Raw genomic sequence first — 8782 nt, 5'->3', positions numbered from 1 at the left:
CCCGCCCCGCCGTGACCCGCTCTCCCCCTGCCCGTCCTCCTCCAGCCCACTTTCGGTACAACGCAGCGATCCTCACCCCTGCAGCCGCGACCAACCGTGGGGGTCCGGGAAAAGGTCCTACTGCTCCCCGGAGACCCTCTGTCCCAGCCGGCGTCGCTGACTCTGCTCCCTCGGGTTTGAGTTGCCTCGTCCAGGCCACTGCATCCCCCACGCCCGAGCTCTGCGGCTCCCCAGGATCCTCCACCGCGGAGAGAATACCCCCCGTCTCCGCTCTGCACCGGGAGCCCGCCAGGGGCCGGCGATCTTCAAAAGTAACCAGAGCCCGCATTTAAAAAAGTAACCATTTCGCTTCCTGCCGGTCCCACCCTCCGCAGAGCGCAGCGGGTCGGCCCGCCGGCTCGCGATGCCGGCCCGGCTCTGCTCCCTGCTCCCGTCCGCAGGAGGCGCCTGCCCAGCGTGATCTCGCCGCCCTCTTTCCAGGAACTGTCACTGCTGACCGTGCCCCTGGCAGGTCTCCACGAGGTCCCGCGAGCACGTTCCTCGAAAAGTTCCCCACCCACTTGGCCAGCCTCGCGGCTCGGGCACCAACCTCCGTCCGCTGACTCCACAGCCGCGAGACCCTTAGTGAGGGGAACAGCTAAGAAGCAAATACCCCAGGTCGCTTATGTAAACTTCCCCCTCCCGCAGGTGCACGCGCGGACCACAAAACGCTGAGAGAATATGCAAAGCCACCTCTTGAAGAAATCATCTCCACTCTGCCCATAACAATGATGTCAGCAAATGGCACGTTTAACCAAGTTCTCACTTGGAAGGGCTCATTAACATATGAATTCTTTCCGCAGGACTTTTCTTGCATTTCGGAGTGATTCCTACTGCTTAGCGCAGGAGATTTATTTTTATCAGTAAATAACAGCAAAAGAAAAGGAGCCAGGTCACGGGATGCACTTAATTAATCAAGTACATGAACAAGAATTTTTATAAGTAGATTAAGTGAATATCATTATTCAAACACAAGAACGTGCCCCTTACCTAAGGCTAATCTTGCTTCCGAACGATTTTAAGAGAAAGTGAACTTTGGCATTAGATGTCCACAGAAAGGACCGAGAAAAGCAAAACAAACAAACAACCACCACCAATAAAAAACCCCCAGAACCCCAAAGCAAGCCCAGAAATGACAGATTAGTAATAAGATTCAGCAGATTCAGCAGAGGTCTGAATCTTCTCTGAACCACAAAGTTTAATTTCTACAATAGCTTATCACAAGGTTATAAAATGACAAGCAAATGGAGAGAAAAAGAGGCAATAGTTGTTTTGCTAGCTAATAAAAGCAATTTAAAATGGTCACCAATACCTTCAATTTCTTTGGTATCCTACTTTATTTTTTTAGGTAAAAGAAAAATCCTTCTACCATCAGGATTCCTTGGGAGTGGTTTGCAACATATATGTTTCTGCAGTATACGACTGAACAATAGCCCATTGTAACTGATTTAAAAATACACAAACAAGTTGCCATAAATAGAGCAGTCAAGTAAATACCTCTGTGGCCAATTTCTGTTATCTCGGTTGCAAAGCAAGGCAGCTGAGAAGTTGCTTTTTTTAGTTACTTTTTTAAAGTGGCAGAGACAAAAAAAAAAAAAAAAGTGGCTCTGTTGATGGGGTGGTTTGGAAACACAGATTGAGACAACAGGATTTGTAACTCTGTTGGCCAATATATTCCAGTTTTGAAGACCAATTCTAAGACAGAGTTTCTCTAGACTTCCCCCATTGTGTGGGGATTTGTGGGAGGGTTGGGGGAGGACTTCAAAGGTAACCACTTTCCTCTGTGGAGTTGTGAAATTAACCATGAATACCTAGGTTAGACTTCCTTTTCCTATTTCATTCTGTTAGGGCTTCCTCAGGGAAGTCATCAATTGACAGTATCAATAGGACAGATGTGCAATCAGTTATTAATTTAAGTCAAACCCTAAACTATCACATCATTATGATAAAGGGAGGTTCAGCATGCCAATGCTTTAAGCCAGGTGGATCCTTTTTGAAACTGCTTTGAAAGGAGAGCTACAAGTTAGCCAAGGCCACAGAACCCTCCCAACTACAAAGCATAGTAACACTTAATCAGTATTAAATGTCAGCCATTGTAAAGTGTGCTTCCTCTAACGCAGTTACTTATAAATACTGTTTGTTACATTATCAACAGGTACTGTCAGTTTTATTGTCTATTGTTAAGTGATTTTAGTGATGAAGGAGTTGGGAGACAGTTAAAAGCTTCCAACTAATGTTTAATCTGAATCTAACAGCCTTTAGTCTGGTCTGAAAGGCATTGTTATTGTCAAGGGTGAACTTATGCAAGGATAGGGAGCAAGGACTCCAATCAGCACCTTTTTGTTTCAGCCAGGTGGAATATTCATTGCTTGCAGTTCACACTTGAGGGAAGGCTGAGAAAGGAAGCTCAGAAATTCTCAGGACTTGGTTCCCTCACCCTATTCTGGTCTCTGGTCTACTGTCACCTCCTCAGAGAAGCCTTCTCTAACCCCTGCCCCCAATCCCAAATATCATCCCTCCCTTTGTTGGCGCTATTCGTCTTCATAGCACTTAGCTTGCTTGAATTACATGTCTATTTGTCCATGTTTGTTGTCTTTCTCTTCTGCTAGAACATGGGAACTTTAGAGATTCACTATCTTATTCTCAGCACCTGGGTCATGCCAGGCAGTAGCAGACAAGTTCAATAAACATGAGTTGAATGAATGATTTCTGGACATTCTTCTCAGGCCCTCACATCTATATCATACCCGTTTCTAATCTAAAACCAGACTGAACTGCAATGTCCTACTAGAGGAGCCTACGGTAGAAAAACAGAAAAATGCCAAGGGCATTTGTTTCTCAAATGCCAGCCAGTTCTATTGGGTCTGGAAGAAAGAGATAAAGTACAAAATATAAAGCAAACCTTGGTGCTATTCCTTAGTTCTTCTGTGGTTTGTATACAGTGACCTTGAGGTCTTTTTCTGTTCTGTGCCTATTTTTTTCATTTGTAAAACAGACCTGCTTTCTAGTTTTAAGAGTCAGAGTTGTTCTTGGTCTCAGACATTTGGAAGGATTTGTAACTAATTGCCAACAATCTAGGAATAGTCTATTTAATGATTGGATGTCATTAAGTTTCTTAATAGAAAAGGGAGACCGAGGGCGCTAATATTCATCAAATAACATCTCACTCTGTTTCAGAGACAGTTGGCATATAAAATGTTAAGTAGGGTGACAGTTTTGCTCTTCATTGGGGACACAGAGTCTTAGAACAGCTGTTTGGTTGTGTTTGCCATGGGTTGGTCTGTGTAGAGATAGAATCACAACGCCTGTATCTAGAATATAATTTCTAATTAAAATGGCTTTAAAATTTTTTTCAAAAATCACAAAATCATACAATTTTAGAGTCGACAAAAGCCTATGGGATCCTCTATCTTGTCCAGATAAAGAAATGAGAGCCAGAGGAATAATCGTAATAATTCTTAATGCTTGCTACCAGATTTGTTACCACCAAAAGCTTAAGTATTTTTCTTTCTTGTTAATTTTAAACATTTCTATTGTACCTCAGGTTTGGCCATACACCCTGTGGGGTCATGGCACATTTGCAAGTTCTAGTTACCATTAGCTGAGTCTGTAGCACCCACAGGGAAGGGCCCCAAGGCAGATATCAGCTCTTCCAAGAGTTAACAGGCATTATGGTGTTTTATAATAGGTTGCAGTTTCTCTAGGTCTCCAATTACTTTCTTTCCCCTTTGATTATATTTAAAGCAATGTGATTAGAGAGTACTGGTTCTTTAACATTTTTTACACCCAGTCCCTCTTTAGAGTTACTACTTCAATCCTCCCAGCCAAACATTTCCTCCCCCTACTCCAACTGCCTTTGTGAGGTAAATCCTTCCTTCAAAGTACCCTGATGCATTGAGTTTGGAGTTAGGATACTTAACTCCACTTAAAAGTATCTATTCTCTGTCAATTAATAGATTCTTTGGTTGAGTCAAAAGATATTTGTTGAAGGGCAGTACTATTAGACCTAGACCCTTCCCCCTTAACTTAAGGATTTCCTTTCCTAAATTTCATATTCTATTTATATCTCGATTTATTTCAAAAAGAAAACAAAATATATGAGTGGGAAAAATTATTTTCCAACATACACAACAAATCATGATACCCTGTGATTACACTACAACTGAGGTGTGGCTAAATTCTAATATGAGACTAATAGGAAATATTGCTTAATCCGTTCTGGTTAGAAGGTGAAGATCGAGGAAGTGTGAAGGTGGGGTGACATCTGACCTGGATTTAAGGATTAAAAGTAGTTGATCAGGGTAATTAATACAGTAGAGTTGGGGTAGGGAACAGGGCCTAGCACATGTTGAGCCAATTAAAGACTGAGGGCCAAAGGAATGAATAGCTCTTCAACCCATGGTAATGGGATGGGAGGACAGGAAGATAGGAAGCAAAGGCCAGAGGGAGACAGTGCCTGAAGGAAGGCAGGAACAGACTGTGAATGGCTGTGCATGCCAGGACCTCTAAGCTATTCTAGGGGCTGTGGGGGAGCCACAGAGTTTAAATGAAGAAGAGTGACATGATTGTATCTATGCCCTAATTAGAGAGAGGACAGAGAGAACAGTGTGGGGTAACCAGAAGGGAACAGCCTAGACGTTGGCTCAGTAATCAAGGGCAGAGAAGACAAGACAGTGTGTCTGAGGGTGAATAAATGGATTCGTGGTGGCCCTGTGTGTATGGTGGGGGTCAGAGGACAAGCAGATGGGGCACTGACCTCCCTAAAGGAGTCAGCATGGTTTACTTGAAAGACAACCAACAGTTTAGTCCTGATGTGAGTGCTAACTCAAGACCCCAAATATTTTTCAAGGCCCATGGGAGACAAACTCAAGGTAATCTGAAAACATTTACAAATCTAAGCTCAAAGTTTATCTTCCTGTGTATATTTAAAATCAATATCTAAAATATAGTTTTTACATCCTCTAGGGTTAAAGAGCTCAAGGGCCATCGTTAGGAAAGGAACAGGGACATAAATAGAAGATTATCTGTGTCCAAGATCCAACCTAACTGCTACTGCAGAGATCAAGGTGACACTGGAAAGTGAGTGTAAGTGGGAGTCTACAATCTAGCAGTTAGTGTTTTATATAAAACATTAAATAACAAATATTGCTTTGTCTTAAATTTTAAAATTATACAATATTTTTTGCTTTAGCCCATGAACTACACACTCAAAGCTATTTCGCTCATCTGTTTATTTTCTTATGCTACTTAAACTCTCCACCACCTAAAATGGTTGATTCTCCACAAGGGAAAATCTGGGCCAACAAAGGCATGCTGGCTTTTAACACTGTTAACTGTGTGCTATAACTAATCAAGGTGTTCTTAGAGAGGTGTCAGCAAAGAATTATTTCAAGCAGCCAGAAGCCTCTTGCCAAAAAGAAAAAGGTCAGCAAAGCTTTCCATAACATTTCTTTATCTTATCTAAGATCCCAAGTCCCTTTCTGCAACTGTGGGAATTTAAAGGAGGTGATTTTGTAGTGGAGACTGGTTTACAAGCTTTAATTAGATTGTGTCAGGGCCAGGATTTGGAATTCAAATTATTCTGCTGGTCCTGAGTCACATAGTTCCAGATAAGTAACAGTCTTTTGATACAAGCTACTTTTAATATTTCCTTTCTCCTTTATGCCTGGCGCTTTAGTATCTTCGACACTGAGTTTGCATTGAATTATAGAGGGGTTAAGGGCAGGGATCTTGTCTGTTTTGTGTAGTGATATATCCCAAGTACAGAGACACGCAGGCCTGGTACATTAGGCACTTTGCCTGGTACATAGTGGATTCTCAGTAAATATTTGTGGAGTGGCGAGTGACTGTTCTGTACTCATTTGATCTCCCCCCGAACCTGACTCAGACCTTGCACATACTAAACACTCCCAGTTAGATCTCGATTATCAGTCTATTAATTCTTTTTTTTCTTTATTTTTATTTGGATTTTTTAAAAGTGAGTCAACTAATTTGAGATTCAACATTCCAGTTTTGATATTTAAAGGAACCTTGTCAAATTTATCATTTAGGTAATTTGTTCTTTGTGGCTGATAATATCTGATATGAACTTAAATGAATTGGCTAAACTGAAACTCTCTTTAGAAAGCTCAAATTTCTAAATCATACTCTCTACCCACTTCCGAATCAATACCCTCCTTCCTCCTGTTTATGGTACCACCGAGTTAGCCAGAAACCTGATCATCACGGACATTTTCTGTACTCTAGCTGCCCGCCTTCTTGCCTACCCTCATTCAATTACTTACCAGATTTTGCATCCTTTAACTTTTCTGTTGATTCTGCATCCCTCCTCCATACCCTGATGACTACAGCCGTCCATCTTCTGCACCGTGCGATGCTACAGCAGCCTAATTCATCTCCTCAGGTCTTCTCATCTCTGCATTCTTTCTCCTTCACTTTACCACAAATCTAATGTGCTAGCCTCCTACTTTAAATCCCTCGGTCAAAGTTTTCCCAACACCTGCGCGAGATAAAATTAAGGTTCTTTGCAGTGAAGACCTCCATTTCAGGCCCTACTGATCTCTCCAACTCTCTCCATCTCTTGCCATACCTCACTTTAGGCTCTGGAACTGGTGGTTTCCACCCATATCATGCTGTTTTATGACTAATTCTGCTGTTTTATCTACTTGGAGCTGTCTAGCCACTCACTTTTATTTGCCTGGCTCACTCTTACTTCAAGACTTGATTCAGGGTAGGTCCAGGAAATGTCTCCTGAAGCCCTATTAGACCAAGGGCTTGTACCGCCACTGCTCCAGGACCCTCCATTAGTCACAAGACTCCCATCTTTTCAGGCCAGTCCCTCCACAAAAATTATTGCTTATTTTCTTTTGCAATCAGAAATTCTATTCATTGGAATAATGGGATGCTCTTCCTATGTGCAGACAGCTTTGGGATAACCCAGAGGCTCAACCTTTCCACTCAGCAGCTGCACCAATAAAGATGGTCTATAGTCACTATTTTGGTTAGTATTAGTGTATGGAAGAGATATGTTTTTTGAGAAACACACTTCTGGTGTTTCCAGCTCCTTCAAAGAGCTTTCCCAAATGCTTCTATTGTCCTTCAGCCAAGCCAGTCCCAAACAGTTCAGTAACCAGCTATTCTGAGTGGAAACAGTCATGTTAGGTTGCTGGATTAACACAGACCACAGCAAGCATGACACCCCTTCTTGAGTGGTCAGCTCATAATTTCAAATATGTTAATCTTGTCTCTAGACTAGTTGCTTCTTGTCAGCAGTATCTGACCCCGTCTGTTATTTCACAGTATTGAGCATAACAAAGATGACTTGATAGAGTGGACTTTGGTTACAAACAGTGGATTTTGGTAAGATGCAGAAGCCAGGACTACGTGAGTGGACTTTTCTCCAGTCATTTACATAAGTAACACACCCTGAAGTGGCATAGGCTATAGTTCCATATGCAAAACTGCCTGATCCAACACCCATTTACACTGCTTCAAATCCAAACCTCTAAAACACAACCAAATCCTTAATAGTCTGTTGTGGACCACAGTGAAGAATAATTTTTAAGGCACAACGTAAATGTAAAGTGATAGGATATCTATAACATCAGCCTCAGAGTCTGTGGGATAGTGAAACTGGAAGTTAGAGTATTCAGAGACAAAACATAATTCTTAGGCTAAAGGTGAAAGTGGCTGCTTTAGAAAGTGAAGGATTTTCTAAGGAAAACCTGGGTGTGCTTTCTCTGAAAATGATCATGGTGAAGAAGCTCTGTCAGGGATTAAAGTGGGGTCTGAGTGGTTCTGGAGGCTGGGAGCATCCTTAGCACCCTTTAGGGAAAGGAAGCATCACCTTGGGGCATTCCATTGAGTGCCTGGTATAGGGCTTTCCTTTCAACAAGTATTCAGTGACTTAAAGACAGTGGGGACTCGGTATAGAAGGAGGAGTCAAGTATGTATTAGAATTGAATGTCATTTTGGATGTATAGTGTGATGTTACTACATTTTCTTTGGTGATATATTAAGAACACAATAATGCTAAATAAATCTCCCGTATTATTATTATAGCAAATGTAACAACTTATAGAGTATTTGTATGCTAGACATTGTACTAAATTTTGTACATTTTTAAAAAAAAAAAAATCTTTATAACAACATAATGTAGATCTTATATTCCTCATTTTACAAATGAGAGAAGGTAAGTTGCTTACCCACCTAATCATCAGCTAATTAGTTCAAGAGATTGGATTTAAAACCTAGTCTGACATCAAAGCCTGTAAACTGCTATATTATTTGCTTTTAAAGCAGAGCTTCTTATAAGTAGCAAAATAAAATGTGTTGCTTTCTCCAACTTGTCTTTCAGCAACATCATCAGGAAGTAGGAAGAATAATTCTAAAAGTTTTAAATACTCGGTTATTTTAGGTAGAAATAAAGCAAGAACTGTCAGTCTCACTTAGGGGAGCTTAATGACAATATATTGGCTTTGCTGGCCTCTAGGACCAAAGAGTTGTCAGCTCAAAGGAATTGGACAACCCCCATCTGCAACCCTGGGGGCCCTCAGACAAATGAGACCCTGTGCTTTAAAGCAGTTCACTGAATCATTTTAATTTCTATAGATACAAAATCATTTTATTGTCCAAATACAACAAAACTGTTGTATAACAGTATAACTGTTATATAACAGTTGCTCTGTTGCCTATTAAGTCATTACCAGTATCAGGGCATGCTAAGCTCTTACTCAAATATGGG

At 41.4% G+C, this 8782-nt stretch overlaps 1 protein-coding gene across 2 annotated transcripts in view; it reads right to left on the bottom strand.

Annotated features, from left to right (window-relative positions):
• The window catches only part of PRICKLE1 (prickle planar cell polarity protein 1), a 29725-nt gene extending 23229 nt beyond the window's left edge, over positions 1–6496 (bottom strand). Inside the window, exon 1 of one of the 2 annotated variants that reach the window (XM_015593205.2) lies at positions 6324–6496. The gene's annotated coding sequence lies outside the window, so the exon portion shown is untranslated. Of the gene's footprint in view, positions 1–76; positions 421–6323 lie in introns of those variants that run through there. The other variant, XM_006916883.3, reaches the window with a different exon arrangement.
• Between the last annotated feature and the right edge of the window lie 2286 nt (positions 6497–8782).

This window comes from Pteropus alecto, unplaced genomic scaffold (assembly GCF_000325575.1).
Source record: "Pteropus alecto unplaced genomic scaffold, ASM32557v1 scaffold196, whole genome shotgun sequence".
Lineage (NCBI taxonomy): Eukaryota > Metazoa > Chordata > Mammalia > Chiroptera > Pteropodidae > Pteropus > Pteropus alecto.
Note: the sequence above shows the minus strand (reverse complement) of the source record. Positions and strands in the feature narration are given on the sequence as shown.